The sequence below is a fragment of the Bufo gargarizans genome, chromosome 3 (genome assembly GCF_014858855.1).
Source record: "Bufo gargarizans isolate SCDJY-AF-19 chromosome 3, ASM1485885v1, whole genome shotgun sequence".
Taxonomy (NCBI): domain Eukaryota; kingdom Metazoa; phylum Chordata; class Amphibia; order Anura; family Bufonidae; genus Bufo; species Bufo gargarizans.
In genome coordinates, this window is record NC_058082.1 from 535,037,021 (window position 1) to 535,054,498 (window position 17,478).

Here is a 17,478-nt window from a genome sequence, read left to right on the forward strand (position 1 = left end):
TTCTAATGGGCAAGGGATACCCCAGGCGTGGCCCTTAGTATGACATTGCAGTCTTAGTTATGAAGAAATATTAAACAGATTACATTTATTCCGTTTTGTGAAGAGATGTCTAAGGAGTACTATGATTAGGAAATGTTGCAAAAGGCTGCTCCATGTAAAATACCCTCAAAAGATATTTGGCACATCTAATCACAGCAGAAACAGTTGATGGCTTTTCAAAATGTTTATATGTTTTCTTAGAACAGAAAAATATTACACGTATGTAGATATTTAATATTTTATTGTGAATTTTGATTCGGACTGGTCACCACTTAGGGCTGAAAAAGAAAATATTTCTGATATTTTTAGAACAAACTGGTTCATGCATTATTTCCTTTCCATTCCCATTTTGCTTCCAAAGGAGAACTGATAGTTCGTTGATTTGCTATATATGATTCATTTTTTGGTCTTCTATTAAATCCAGCACATGGATCTGAATACTTTAGTAATTGCATATAATAAAAACATTTTGGATAGTCACTGAGTTATTCAATAAAGCATATCAGTATGGACTACCTGCTGTTTAATTTCTTTTTCCTTATTCCTCTGTCTGCTTCGCTGAGGGGGCCACACATGCTCAGTTCCATCATTCAAGTGCTATTTTCTGTTAGTCTGTGGCAGTTAGAGGAAGAGAGCTGCAGTAGAAAGGACAGGCCCCTTAGACTAGTTTCACATGAGCAAGTTCAATAAGTTGAACTCACAGTGTGTGTCTGCGTGAGTTCCCATCCTGACGTACGTAGCACTGATTGCATAGCATTATATTGATTTATGATGCTAGGTAACCCTTAGATTTCTGATATATTGGATAACACTTACATAATGCTGTCACTTCTAGAATGTACAGTATTGTATGACACTGACATAATGCTGTCAGTGTTATACAATACATTCCAGAACTCCAAGTGTTATCTAGCATCCTAAATCAATATAATGCTATGTGATCCTATCAGTGCTACGTAGGTCATTGAGGAATATCTCAGAGACATATGCTGCGAGTTCAACGCAATTGAACTTTCTCATGTGAAACCAGCCTAAGGGGCCTGTTCTTTCTACTGCAGTTCTCTCCCTCTAAGGCCTCTTGCACACGACCATATGTATTTTGTGGTCCGCAAAAAACAGATCCGCAAAAAATATGGATGACATCCGTGTGCATTCCGTATATAGCGGAACGGAACAGCTAGCCACTAATAGAACAGTTCTATACTTGTCAGTAATGCGGACAGTAATAGGACATGTTCTATTTTTGTGCGGAATGGAAATACGGAAACGGAATGAACAGGGAGTACCTTCTGTTTTTTTTGTCTGTGAAGGTTCTCACCCAGCCTGAGATGGATGTCCTTGCGAAAGGGTTGAATTTCGCCATCACACCAAGAACCATACCAATAGTTGATATTATTTCAGCCACTGAAGCCTCAATCCACAGCAACAAATTACCCCAGGGTGAGGCTGAACAACTTCGCCTTAAAGTGTTGGCAGCTCTGGCCAGTGCCAAACCACCTCCTTCAAACTTGTCTAGAGAAGAAAGGAAGGCTGTTACATCCCTGAAAAAAGACACAAACATCACTATCCTGCCTGCGGATAAAGGAAGATGCACGGTTGTACTTAATACATCTGACTACGATGTCAAGGTGACCACACTCCTGGATGATAACAACACATATGAGGCCCTAAGACGAGACCCAACCAGTGGCTACGAGAAGAAGGTTATAGAACTACTACAACATCTAGAAAAGGACAAAATCATTGATCGGGCCATGCATCATCGCCTCTACCCTGGGGAAGCCCCTCCATGTATTTATGGGCTTCCTAAGATACATAAGGACGGGACCCCTCTCAGGCCAATTGTCAGTAGCATCAACTCTGTGACCTACAATGTGGCGAAATACTTAGCCAGAATCCTAGCGCCCTTGGTTGGAAACACACAATATCACATACAGAACTCTCAGGATTTCACCACCAAAATCCAGAACTTGGTATTGGGCACAGAAGAAACAATGGTCTCCTATGATGTTACATCCCTCTTCACCTGCATACCCACTACAGAGGCAATTGAAACAGTCAGGAAACAGTTGCTACTAGACAACCCCTTAGGCTGCAGAACAGAACTTACTGGACCTTTGTCTGAGTACCACCTACTTCAAGTATAAGGACAAGTTCTACAAGCAAAAACATGGCTGTGCTATTGGATCGCCAGTATCGCCTATTGTAGCGAACCTGTATAATGGAGGAAGTAGAAAGGAAAGCCCTGACCACTTTCAAGGGAATTTCACTGAGTCATTGGTTCAGATATGTGGATGACACTTGGGTTAAAATTCATAAACAAGAGTTACAGGCTTTCATCGACCACATCAACTCAGTGGATCATAACATCAATTTCACGCGGGAATATATGCAGAACAACAAACTGGCGTTTCTGGACTGTCTTATAACAGTGGAAGAGGGAAGGAAGCTGGGAATAGAGGTCTATCGAAAACCAACACACAGACCAGTACCTGCTATTTGATTCCCACCATCCTCTAGACCACAAACTGGGAGTCATCCAGACTCTACACCACCGGGCAGAGAAAATCCCCACCAGCACAGAGGCCAAGGCGAAGGAACTCAAACACCTCAGAGGGGCACTAAAAAATTGTGGGTATCCAGTTTGGGCCTTTGTCAAAACAGAAAGAAGGAGAAGAAAGAGCACCAGGACTACCAGTGAGGGCGAGAAGCATGACAGACGCAAGAATATGGTTATCCCATATGTAGCTGGGGTGTCTGAGAAACTCAAAAGGATTTTTAATAAACATCACATTCCTGTCTGCTTTAAACCCAGCAACACACTGAGGCAACAACTGGTTCACCCCAAAGACCCAACACCTAAACACAAGATGGACAACATTGTGTATGCAGTCCAGTGCAATGAGGAATGCTCAGAACTGTATATTGGTGAAACAAACAACTACATCAGCGTATGGCTCAGCATAGAAGAGCCAAAACCTCTGGTCAAGATTCAGCCGTGTACTTACATCTAAAAGGAACAGGTCACACCTTTGAAGACAGTCAAGTACGTGTTTTGGATAAGGAGGCCGATTGGTACAAACGAGGCGTGAAAGAGTCCATCTACGTAAAAATGGAGAAGCCAAGCTTGAATAGAGGCGGGGGGGTTAGACATCTATTGTCTGCCACATACAATGCTGTCTTGACACCTTTTTCTGGGAAGTCTTTATCACCTACTGACTCCAATTAGGATAATGAATCAACACCTTTGACCCAATGCTGGGTATAATGACCTCTGACCCCATGCTCGGTATAATTACCAGATGTTGATTCAGTTACATATTTATTCCCAGAATTGTACAGTCACTCAGAATTGAGAAAGCTTGTTGGAAGAACGAGTGAAACGTTTTCAAGAAATCGACAGTACGTCCAGTTGCCTTGATTTATTCTTTGCAGATATTCTTTTTTTATTTTTGCATACCTATTGAAATTAATGGTTCCGTATGCGGTCTGCAAAAATGGAACGGACACGAAATGAAAATATGTTTGTATGCAAGAGGTCTAATTGTCATAGCTTGTAGCAGAAAACAGTGCTTGTGGCAGTTGAACTCACTCGTGTGAAACCAGCCTTAGAAAAGACATGCCTCTTGAATTACCAGCTTAAAATAAATCTAGCAGAGCAATTGCAGCAATGAATAAGGAGAGCGCTATGGATGGATCCATTAGAGGTATAGGGCTGGTCCTAGCTTTGTTAGAAAGAGACTGGTATGCACTATGTGGATTCTGACTTTTGTCTTTTACATTAATTATGGGATACTGCCTTTAACTTCTTCAACCAGATAACATAGATACATTATAATATCATAGTTAGTTTTTTCACAAGCACACACCCTGCCTCTAAAAAGTGAGGCCTCTTGCACAAGACCGTATGGCTTTTTCAATATTTTGCAGTCTGCAAAAAACAAATTTGCAAAAAATACAGATGACGTCCGTGTGCATTCCGTGTTTTGCGGAACGGAACAGCTGGCCCCTGATAGAACAGTACTATGCTTGTCCGTTATGTGGACAATAATAGGACATGTTCTATCTTTGAACGGAACGGAAAAATGGAAATACGGAAACGGAAGGCATACGGAGTAGCTTCCGTTTTTTTTTGTGTGGATCCATTGAAATGAATGGTTCTGTATAAGTTCTGTATACGGAACGCAAAAAACGGAACCTAAACGGTAACTTGTGCAAGAGGCCTCAGTGGAGAAGGATGCATTGTCTCTTGAATTACATTCAATGGAGTTGTTTAGTGAATACAACTGCAATACCTTTGGGTATTGTACAGATGCAGTAATTCCAAATGGAAAAAAGTTACAAATTAAATAATGAAAGTAATAAATAGTCATTTATCTTAGCCTTTAACATTTTGTGCCCATTGAAACATTGAGAAACATTTTCAACTTATTTGCATTTCATCTAAAATTATAATTGAGAAAGCTTTTCAGATGACACATGTGGGAATAGCCAAAGAATAATTCAGAAGTAGTAGAAAGTCTTTTAATAAGTGGTGCTAATCCTATCTCAAATATGAACATATGAAAGCGATTTAATACTGCACTGAAGATTATTAAAAGTGAAACGAACCACCTTTTAAAATAAATCAAGAGATTAAAGGATTGTAATATTAACAGTTGCGTGCCTACACAACCTTTGTGTGTGTGGAAATATATCCACAATGGGTGAGACCTGATAATAATAGGAGAAGGGTGGTGCAGCAATTGAAATTGAAGTCACCTATCTGAGTTGTGCAAGTTAGACATAACTCTAATATAAGCCTATATAAGGTGTACAGTATATTCGGTTGAAGCATCCTCAGTATCACCCAGTAGTCAGGGACAACATTGTCTAGGTAGGATGCCCTCTTGAAAGGCTAAGGCTTTTGGCAGCCAAATTCTTTACACCAGAAAAAGAATGAGGTGTGAACTGTGCCCTCAACTCTGGCAGAGCTTCTGCTACCAGTGTTTTTTCTCCCTTAGACCCCTGAAGAAGCCAGTCAATACTTGTTTTGCTTTATTTACCACTTTTATTTATTCTCTTTGCTGGTAATCATTTTGATTGATTTGTGATCCTTTTTTGAATACTAATTCATACATTCAATCCAGTATAATGTAGCATTTCCTGGGGGTTTCTTCTTTTTCATGTGTGCAACCCTATTATCTTTTTATAAAGTGTCCTTACAAAACTATTTTCATTCTTTGATGTGTTTCCTTTAGGTGCCCTTTTTTTCATTTCTTACTATGACTCTGTGTGCATTGACACATATTTGTGAGTGTACATCAAATATAACCATATTCTTATATAAAGTTATGTATTATCTGCACTATTATTAATAACATTATTCTAAAATATTTGCTTATAGAAATATTATTACTTTCCTTAAATGATTTCTGCCACTTTAACTTAAAACTATGACAAAAACAGTTAGGAAACAATAGATTTTACTTTTAACAAACACCATCTGCTACATATAAAATTAATGCACCACATTTGGGACTCTATGAACTGCTCCTTTTTGAAAACCAGCATTCACTGGCACGCTCAAGATGTTTAATTTTGAATAATGCCTTAATTGTATTATTATGCAACCATAGGCACAGTTTGAAGCCAGCATCTGAAAATGTACACCATTTGTGAGGGGCAAAAGAAATGTAAAGATATTGTTTTGCATTTATGTGGTTTAAGTTATAACTAGTGATGAGCGACAGGGGCAATATTTGAATTTGTGATATTTTGCAAATATTTTGTAGAATATTCATCATTAGTGTTGGTCGAGCACCTCGGGATGCTTGGGTGCTCTACCGAGCAATCTGGGCACAATGGAAGTCAACCCGAGCATTAAACCAGGCACCCCCTGTTCTGAAGAATGGAGGCTGTCTGGTTCATAGGAAAAGGTCAGAAATTGGTGGAAACACCACTGAAATTGTTCGGGAACAGCATGGGCAGGATGTCTAGATGCATCTTGGACTCCCAGGTCGCTGCTGGGCATGATGTTGTCCGAGTAGTATGCCACTTTTACAGACTGACAATAAAACGCACACAACCGAAGATAAAATTGATTTTAGAGGAAAAATTGTTAGGAAACATTATTTCCTATATATTTGAATGTATATAAAGTGCAAGTGCTGCCAAAAATTACAAGGAAGAGGCAATCCGATACAACCTGTATATCACATAAAGGAGGGCTTCATTCACATAGTGGTACAATTGTTCAGGTAGTGGGACGCCTACACTCATAAAGACTATGCACTAAGGGAAATGGCTGCCAAAAATTACAAGGAACCGACACTCCAATACACCCTTTATTACACATAAAAGAGGGCATCATACACACCCTTGGAAAATTATGATTGATTGCCTACTGGTGACCCTCAAATATTAGGAGCAAGGGCCTGCTGCTGATCTGACCAATTAAAACATTAGTGGTGAGGGTCTGCTGCTGAGCTGACCATCTAACACATTACGGGTAAGGGCTTGCTGTCGAGCTGACCATCTAAAAATGTAGGGGTGGGGGTCTGCTGCTGGGCTGACCCTCTAAAACATTATGGTTGAGGGCCTGCTGGTGACCCTCTAAAACAATATGGCTGAGGACCCACTGCTGAGGTGAGCCTCTAAAACATTAGGCGCGAGGGCAGCCTAATAAGCATGTTGATATGATGGAGGAGGAGGACGAGAAAAGGGAGATGGAACCATATACCCTTTTTAGTGGTGGAAGGGGTGCATGGGAATACAGTGTATTTAATACACAATAAAAGACACATTTAGAGTGCCTTTATGTTCATCCACTTTCTTCTGGTGGAGTGGAGAAGTCAGGGGAAATCCAGGTCTTGTTCATTTTTATAAGACTCAACCCGTCAGCATTTTCAGTTGACAGGCAGATGCGCTTCTCAGTAATTATGTCACCAACAGCCCTAAATACTGACAAAACGCTGGAGGCAGGGCAGGCCGGCACCTCCAAGGCGTAGAGCGCCAGTTCGTGCCATATGTCCAGCTTGGACACCCAGTAGTTTTAAGGCACAGAGGGATCATTGAGGATGATATACACAGTCTGCTACGTACTCCTTTACCATCTTCCAAACTTTTTCCCTCCTTGTGACACTAGGCCACACATCAGGTTGAAGGTGCTGGCAGGGTGTCATAAAACTGTCCCAGGCCTTGGAGAGTGTTGCCCTGCCTCTGTTGGAACAGCTGTGTGTTCCCCTCGTCTCCCCTCCTCGATTGGCCAAGTAAAAAACGTACTCTACAGCCAGAGTTGTCCGCTGAAAATTTTTGGAGCAATCTTTCCACAAGGACCTTCTAGTATTGCACCATTTTTATCGTCCTGTCCACTACAGGAATGAGAGATGAGACGTTCTCTTTGTAGCGGGGGGGGGGGGGGGGGTTGAGAAGGGTGAACAACCAGTAATCAGTGTTGGCCAAAATGTGTACAATGCGAGGGTCACGGGAAAGGCAGCATAACATAAAGTCAGCCTTGTGTGCCAGAGTCCCAACAGACAAGACTTTGCTGTCCTCATCAGGAGGATGACTCTCAATCTCCTCATCCTCTTCCTCTTCTACCCATCCACTCTGAACAGATGGAATAAAACTTCTATGGGTACTACCCTCTGTAGCAGAGGCAACCGTCTCCTCCCACCTTTTCCACATGCAAAGCTTCTGCCTTAATTGTGAGCAGTGAGGGTTTGAGTAGACACAGAAGTGGGATGGTTACACTGATAATAGCGTTATCGCCGCTCACCATCTGTGTTAATTCCTCAAAGTTGCGTAAAATCTCACAGAGGTCAGACATAAATGCCCACTCGACGCTTGTGAAGAGCAGAAGCTGACTGTAAAGACGACGACCATGTTGCAGCTGATATTCCACTACTTCCCTCTGCTGCTCACAATGCCTGGCCAACATGTTGAATCTGGAGTTCCAGCATGTGCTCATGTCGCACAACAGTCGGTGAGCTGGCAATTGCAAGCGCTTCTGCAGCGTTGCCAGACCGGTGGAAGCTGTCGATGACTTGCGTAAATGGGCACACACACGACGCACCTACACAAGTAGCTCAGGCAAATTGGGGTAGGTTTTGAGAAACCGCAGAACCACTAGGTTGAACACGTGGGCTAGGCATGGTATGTGTGTGAGCTTGCCGAGCTCCAAAACCACCATCAAGTTACAGCCATTATCAGACACAACCATGCCTGGTTGTAGGTTGAGTGTCGAGAGCCACAGATCAGTCTGGTCTCTTATCCCCTGCCACAGCTCTGCGGTGGTGTGGTGATTGTCCGTTAAGCATATCAGCTTCAGCTCGGCCTGTTGCCGCTTCCCCACTGCAGTGCCACACTGCTTCAAGCTACCGACTGATGACTGACTGGTGCTGCACGTGGATAATTTCGAGTTGGAAGTGGAGGTGGAGGCGTCGGAAGAGAAGTGGGGGTTGCAGCCACTAATGTAGGTGCTGGTGGAAACCCTGATTGACATAGGGCCCGCAATCCTTAGCGTCGGTAATACCTGTGCCATCCCAGGGTCTGACTCGCTCCCGGCCTTCACATTGTTCACCCAGTGTGCCATCAGGGAAATGTAGCATCCCCAGCCAAAAGCACTTGTCCGTATGTCTCACTCGTTAAGTGGACCTTCCTAATAACTGTGTTTGTCAGGGCACGGGTGATATTATGGGACACATGCTGGTGTAAGGCTGGGATTGCACACCGTGAAAAATATTGGCGGCTGTCAACAGAGTACCACAGGACAGCCGCCGACATCAGGCTGTGGAAAGCCTCAGTATCCACAAGACTAAATGGCAACATTTCCAGGGCCAGCAATTTGGAAAGCTGCACATTTAGTGCTATGGTCTGTGTTTGGGTGGCTGGGTATTTTCACTTTCGTTCAAATGGAATATAGAGATCTGTACACTGCGCTGGGACACAGAAGTGGATGTGCTAGCTAATGGTGCTTGCAAAGGTCCAGGTGCAGGGTGTGAGGCATCTGGGCCTGCGTATTGGACAGGGGATTGGTCAGCACTTAACACAGGAGAAGAGGAGGCAGTGGTGTGACCTGCAGACACTGGTCGTGGACCTAGACGTTCGGCCCACCTATTAGGGTGCTTTGATGCCAGGTGGCAGATCATGCTGGTGGTGGTGAGGTTGCTAGTGTTCACACCCCTGCTCATTTTGGTACGGCACAGGTTGCAAATGACAATTCTTTTATTGTCTGCACTTTCCTCAAAAAAGCACCAGACTGCGGAACACCCACCCCATGGCAAGGGAGATTGCCGCAAGGGGGTGCTTCGAGGAACAGTTGGGGGCCTGTTTGGTGTGGCCCACCTTCTCCCTTTTGCCACCCCACTGCCTCTTCCAGCCTGTTGCGTTGCTGCGGATCTATCCCCCTCTCTGTCCTTGATTGGCTTCCCACCGTCTCAGGTTGGGTCACTGATTTCATTGTTCAGCACCTGCTCTTCCACTTCCTCACTCTGGTCATCCTCCTGACTTGTTGACCTAACAACAACCTCAGTTATTGACAACTGTGTCTCATCCTCATCATGAACCTCTTGAGACACTAATTGCGGTTGACTTATTGGCAACTGTGTCTCATAATCATCATCCACCTCGTGAAACACTAATTGTCGTTCTCCACCGTCATCATCTTCTGACTGTGGATGCTCTAGAGTATGGGAATCAGAGCACAAGATCTCCTCATATCCCTCTTCAAGTGGGCTTGGCGAGAAGCCCAAATTAAGGAATGGTGATGAAAAAAACTCCTTGGAATATCCGAGTGTGGGATTACTTGTTTTCCACAACACTCCATGGTGGAAGGAGTGTCAGGGTGAGGATTCTTGGCTACTGACTCTTGGCTACTGAGACTGGACTTTGTGAAAGACAGGGTGGTGCTTAACCGACTGGAAGCATTATCTGCTGCAATCCAACCGACCAGCTGGTCGCACTGGTCTGACTTCGAGAGTGGTGTCCTGCACCGCCCTGCAGACTAGGACATGAAGCTAGGTATCATGGATGAGTGTGTTTCTTGTTCTCTGGCAGCAGACACAGTTTCACTGTGCCCAGAGCCACAGCCTCTGTGTGCACCATCAGCAGCACTTCCCTGTCCCTTACTGCTCGCCTTGTGCATATTAAATGGAATATATGCTTGCAAGTATGTCACATGTACAGTAGTGCAGGTTGTGTAAGTGTATGCAAAAATAAAGTACACAGAATGTCACAGATATTTTTAGGATGCGCACAAGTTAAACAGAAGGTATAGCACAAGTAATGTAGCTGTCACCACCGTCTAATGAAAAAAAAAAAAAAAACACTGAATGAATGTTACTGATACTTAGGATGCGCATATGTTAAACAGGAGGTATAGTGCAAGTAATGTCGCTGTCACCACTGCCTAATAAAAAATTACACTGAATGAATATCACTGATAATTAGGATGTGCACAAGTTAAACAGGAGCTGTAGCACAAGTAATGTCACTGTCACTACCATAAAAAATTACACAGAATGAATATCTGATATTTAGGATGCACAAACGTTATATAGGAGGTGTAGCACAAATAATGTCGCTGTCACCAGTGGCTAATAAAAAATTACACTGAATTAATGTCACTGATATTTAGGATGGGCAAATGTTATACAGGAGATGCAGATAATGTCGCTGCCACCAGCAGCAAAAATATTAGACTGAATGTCACTGATATTTCAGATATGCAAATGGTATACAGGAGATGTAGTGCAGGTAATGTAACTGTCCACGGCGGACACTATCTACGGAAAACGTATACTGGATGTCACAGATATTTTTAGGCTGCACACTTGTTAGACAGGAGATGTTTTGCAAAGAATGTCGCTGTCTGCGGCGGCCAAACAATTGAAAGCTATTTAGCTCAGGTTGCGCTAAAAATATATATTGCTGCCAGATACAACTATAGTCCTTAAAAGGACTTTTGGGTCTCTAACAAGTTTTAGCAATTTAGTGCAGGTTGCCCTAAAAATATATAATGCTGCCACACACAATAGTCCTTAAAAGGACTTTTGGGTCTATAACAAGTATAAAAACTAAAATATTGCTATTTCAATCCCTACACTATCTCTCCCTTCTGCTCTACAGCTCTCCCTGACAAATACTGAGCCAAACACATGTCATTGGGTGCTATATTCACGATTAATATTCGCTATTTGAATATTCGCGCCCAACACTAGTTATAACTTATCTATAAATACCACTATACAACCCCAGATTACAAATGTATTACATAGCAAATGAATCTTGAGCTAAGCTTTATTCACGCGTCCGTGCTTAAATCCGTGAAAGGTGGTCAGTGTTGCGTACGTTTTTTGCTGTCCATGTGTCATCCGCGTTTTACTGAAACTGAATAGCTTGAAAATAATTTTCAAAGCATCTCTTCCTAAAGATCCATGAAACACGGGTGAAAAACGGATGGTATTCATGTTGCATCTGTGGTTTTCACAAAACCATAGACTATAATAGGCATGATGGAGCCGTAAACATGGACAAAATAAAGCATACATCCATGCTAAAAACAAGGACACACGGACCGTGGTAAAACACGGATGTGTGAACACACACATTCAAATGAATGGGTACGTGTGTTGTCCGTGTGGAACACGTACAGCACACGTCCATAGAACACTGACGTACGAATGGAGCTTTAGGCTAGTTTTACACTGGCAATATTAACTTTGGCAGACTGTTTTGGCAAAGAACAGCCTACTGGAGCTCTCTGGATCCAGCACAGCCGATTGTTATCACAATGCCTGCTGGCTTAATTGACTATAATGTGATCCGGTAAAGATCAAGCCACTAACCATCAAATGTGCTGATATTTGCTCCTGCTTCTTGCTTCAGTCTGCACAGTAGGCTTCTTCTTCCTTGCTTCTCAGAGTGATGACTTTGTCGCAACACCGGTTGTGATGACGTCCTCACTTTGAGACCACTTGCCCTGCCTCACAGACTTCAGTCCTATGGCCTATGATAGAGAACAGTGGGGCCAGGAACCATTGGTTCCTGAGCCCCCCTGCACTATTCAACTGTATTGCATAAATTGGAGGTCTGATCTGAGGTCTGTAGAATTTTGTGGTGCAAGCTGGGGTTTGTATAAAATTGTGGGCTGATATAGTGGTGTAATGAAGGTGAGGCTGAGGTGAAGCTTAGGATCAGTGTGTGTGACACTGTTGTACTGTATTTCTGTCAATTGGAACTTTTATTATGTGCAGCTCATATGTCTAAATAAATTTGAGATCACTGATCTATAAGAAAGAAAGAAATAGTAGACAGATAAATACTGTAGATAGATATTATAGTTAATAGATTTGCTGAAATTGTATTCTGTTTGCTTTAATAGTAGAAGAGTTATACACAGTAGAATGGCATCTCACTACACATTTCCATACCACGATTTTGCCAAAATTTTTAGCAATATTCTGACATTAATATTCATATGATGTCATTTAAAAATCACAATTTAGTTAAAAGTTATAAAACAAAACAAGATAGATAGATAGTGTTGATCAAGCACCAAAGTGCTCATGTGCTCGGGTGCTCTACCAAACACATTGGTATGCTAATGTGTTCTACCGAGCACCCAAGCACAATGGAAGTCAACCCCAGGCACCCCCTGCTCAGAAGAGAAGAGGGTGTCTGGTTCACAAAAAAGGTTAAAAATTGATGGAAACCCCATCAAAATGTTTTGGAAACAGCATTAAGAGGCTAGCTGGATGCGTCTTGGACTCCTATTATCTACGACATGCAATAAACAACCACACAAAGGCTATATGCCAAAAGCCAGGTATGTGCAAGCCATCAATCTATCCATGAGACAGATAACATGCTTAGTCAGCATACCCTACAATTGCAGTCTTGTGCACTATGAGACATTCCAAACCAGCTCTCATCTGACTGAGAGCCAGTAAGCCTCCGATCTGTTGGATGGCTTCGTGGACCTGCACACCTAGATCAATATCATTAGGGTGACAATACATTTTCTCATTGTCCTAACATAATATTCAATAACCTTTCTATACAGTTTTGTCATGTAAAAACTCATTTGCATAAACATGGACATATGGGAAAGACATGCAAATGAGCAGAATCTGCCTTGTTTTTCCACTGAAAAACCATTTGCATGGAAAATTTGTGATTTACACTGCTTGTCATAAGACTATGAAACCAATAGATGGCGCTGTTCATGAGTCATTACAAGCAGGGCAATAGTCCTCAGATACACCCTAGCAAGCTTTTATTACCGCAGATAAAGTGCTAGAAGATGTGTGAATGATAGAAGTGATTTGATATACATCTCAGTGTTAGCACAGGCTATTATAGGCTGAGTGCTACATGGTGTGTGGATTCTGTTAAGCAGTGTGCCTCACTTATGAGCGCCCCAACAAGATGAACAGCACCATCTATTGGTTTTATGACAAGAGCAATAGTCTTGTTTGGAATGTCTCATAGTGCACAAGGCTACCATTGTAAGGTATGCTGTCTCAACTTGTCATCTGTCTCATGGATAGATTGATGGCTTGCATATACCTGGATTTTGGAATATAGCTTTAGTGTGGTTGTGTATTGTATGTCGTACATAATAGGAGTCCAAGACTCATCCAGCCATCCTCTTAATGCTGGTTCCAAACCATTTTGATGGGGTTTCCATCAATTTCTAACCTTTTTTTGTGAACTAGACACCCTCTCTTCTTCAGAGCAGGGGGTGCCTAGCTTGATGCTCGGGTCTCCCATTGACTTTAATTGTATTTAATTGTACTCGAGCACCCGCAGTATTCGGCCGAGCACTTCCGATGTGCCGAGCATAGCGATGCTCAAGCCGAACAGCAGTTCGGCCGAGCATGCTCGCTCAACACTAATAGATAGATAGATAGATCTAGCCATAAGTCAGTAGTTGCACACTATAGGACAAAGCACCGGCCTGTGCACACTCCCATGGTACCAGCCACAAGATAGGCTTGTGTCTTTTCCTATAGGGTGTAGGCACGGCCACTGCTGATGAATTGCAGGGTGGTCGTAGCTAATGGAAATGAGCAGTGTATAATATAATGGATAAATGATTCAAGCCAGCAAAGGAGGCAATATGGATAATAACTATACATTAGTAAGTGCGTTGTATTAACCCCTTTGATTATTTTTACCTTGCAAAAATGTAGTCGCCTTTTATAATTGAACTATGCTGATTTTTTTCTCGTTAACCATGTATAATTACTCTTGATATTCCAGTACATTTAGCCCATTTTGTTTACACCTTTGCAGGGAAATAAATAAGTCACAGCACATTATTTTCCATCTAGCTTCAATTAGTCCCAGCAGTGAATGTGCGTAAAGCAAGTATTAGCACAGCTATTATTACAATGACTGTACTGTTGTGAGGGAAAAATAAGAAAGCAAAATTCATTTTAACTAACTCTGAATCAATTGTAAGTTTCTTTAAATGTATTTACTTCTTTACTCAGAAAGTCTGAAAAACTGTACTGCTTATGTATCTTGCAAATACAGACTCAGCAAAAACATTCATATACCTTAATAGGCAATATCACTTAAAGCCCTGCAGAGCTTTATTTAGGCCCTGGGCTATTAATAGTAAAAGATAAAGGCTGATCATCATGATTGTGGAGATTTGAAGAGATGTTAAAAATGAGGCGTCTTTGCTGACACCCACAGAGACTGTAATCGGTATTGATTTTAGTGTTTAAGAGGTTACATCACCAGAAGTGGAGGATTATTTCATACCAGTTGTTAGTGGGAGAATGTTAAAAGCAATGTGTCATCAGAAAATGAGCATCTGTTTAAAACTATCTTTAACATATTTTTCAATCATTTTTTATGACATTTTTAATTTTCCATGTCACTTTTTATATTTAAACTAAAACCAAAAGTCCTGCATTTTTTACACTGGCCTCTATGTCTGACAATTGCAGCCACTTCTTGGTTTGTACAGATTACTTTACTGCAGTTAACTTATTCTAATCCTGCCTATTATGATATCATCTCTGTACATAAAAGACAGGATCCACCATTCACAATAGGTGATTGTCAGAGGTTATCAATTCGTTCCTTGTACAATGACCTCTGCACAGGTTACAGAGCATGCCTAGAAGACTATCCCATGAAAGTCAATAGGATCACTTCCTGTCCATTTTGTCTATGGCCCATGGGGCTGTCATTTTAATGCTTTGTAAATGCTGTTAAGAACAGCTCAGGAAAGATGGCCACCCCCATAATCATGTTCAGTAAACAGAAAAAAAATATCTGCAACCAGAAATTAAAAACAGATTAGAAAAAAAGGAGATTTGTTACTATCTGGCTTTAACTGGCAGATAACATTTGATGACACATTTCCTTTAAAGTTGATCACAATCACAATAATTGTGTGGACACCATTGCTATGCTGGTACAATCACTGCACCATGGAGCTATTCTACCTGTAAAGTACATATACAGGGGTCAATTGTACAGGAGTAGGAGAAATATAATTGTATGACTGTTGCCACTTAAGCTAGGGAAAACAGGACCAAATGTGTAACTATTGGACAGTCTTGTAATTTTAAAGTACATTTTTGGGAAGGAAAACTAATTTGAATCTCTCTGCCATTTTTTCTGGTTTTTGAGATACAAAAAAAATATGAGTCCTTGGAAACCTTAGAGTGCTATATGCAATTTTTTGTACAATATTAGTATATTTGATTCTGCTACAATTGATTCACACCAAAATCAGATTTTTTGAAAAGTTTGAATCAGGGACAAAAAGAAGTGTGTCTCTAATTTATATTTTGCTTTGGACAAATCTGAACTTTTGAAATTTCTTTACAAAGGAGAATTAGTTCCAGGTCACTGTGTAAGTATTATAGTTAGAGATGAGCAAATCGAATCAGATAAAGTGGAATTCGATCCCAATTTCAGGAAAAATTTGATTTGCAATGATTGCAAATTTCCTCGCTCTTTGTGGAAACTAATCACAATTTTTCCTAAAATGGTAGCTATAATGGCGGTTACACGTGTGAGGACATTGGGCAAGGAACTCTGGAAAGGCGGGCTGACCCATAATGTCATGCATGCAGTCAATCAGCAGCCAGCCCTGTGATGTCACAGTCCTATAAATACGGTGGCCATAGGGACAGCAATAGCAAAAACCTAATTGTAAAAAAAAAAATGAAAAAACGATTTACCATATAAGTGCAGGGAAAGAATAGGGAGAAATCATTTTACAGCATTTTAGTGCAGGGAGAGATGTCTGAAGTCGCTTAGCCATTATACAGCTCTGGCATTCCAGCTATTTGTTCTTGTTATTGAGGTGCAAGTGCTATGTTCAAAAGCCTTTAGTGGCTTATATCTGTGGTAAAAGAAAAATATTTATGCATTTAACTTCTGCAGTTATATGTGGTGAAAACGTTCAGTGTCCTATTTCAGTACAAAAAGCAACAAAAATATATACGCATTTCACTGTTACATTTATTTGTGGTGAAAGACTTTAGTGGCCTATTTCAGTACAAAAGGAAAACTCTATACATCTTTCACTTCTGCAGTTATATGTGGTGAATGCGTTCAGTGTCCTATTTCATTACCAAAAGGAAAAAAAAATGTGCACTTCACTGTTACATTTATTTGTGGTGAAAGACTTTAGCTGCCTATTTTAGTACAGAAAGAAAAATATATACACACTGCACTGGTGCATTTATTTCTGGCAAAAGCGTTTAGTGGCCAATTTCAGTACAGAAAGAAAAAAAATAGATGTACTTCACTGTTGCAGTTATTTGTGGTGAAAGTGTTTACAGGCCTATTTCAGTACAGAAAGAAAAATATATTTTCAGTTCACTTCAGTGGTTATAAGTGTCGAAAGCGTTTAGTGGCCTATTTCAGTACAAAAAGGAAAAATATATTCTCACTTCAAGTCAGCGGTTATATGTGTTAAAAGCATTTAGTCGCCTATTTCAGTACAAAAAGAAAAATATATTCTCAGTTAACTTCGGTAGTTATATGTGTTGAGAAGCGTTTAGTGGCCTATTTCAGCTCAAAAAGAAAAATATATTCTCAGTTCACGTTGGTGGTGTAAGAAGGTACCTGGAATCATCATGGATGGAAGGTATTTGTCACCGAGGGTATGTATGTGTCAAGACTGGGGGTGATGGTGTTAGTCCGGGCCCAGCGGGTATATCAGTGGGGGTTGAGCCGGCTGAGCGTGCGAGATCCCAGTATTATGACTTAGTCCACCTTTTGCAAAAGTGGCTACAGCCTGATGTGCTGAGTCCCACAGCTATGTTGGTCAGACTATTGGCTGATATATTCTGGAGGACACTGCCATCCCCTCTCCAGCACTGGATCGGCCAGGAATCTCCTGGAAATGCCCTGGAAATGGTGGACCTGGTGGAATGCTATGAGGCCACCAAGAATCTCAAGGGGGGTTCTTTTGGGAGG

At 41.5% G+C, this 17,478-nt stretch overlaps 1 protein-coding gene and 1 pseudogene across 1 annotated transcript in view; one reads left to right on the forward strand and one right to left on the reverse strand.

Annotated features, from left to right (window-relative positions):
* Positions 1–17,478, reverse strand: part of NLGN4X (neuroligin 4 X-linked) — a 413,540-nt gene that overhangs the window by 350,322 nt on the left and 45,740 nt on the right. The window lies entirely within an intron of this gene.
* LOC122931742 lies at positions 1,338–5,681 on the forward strand (annotated as a pseudogene).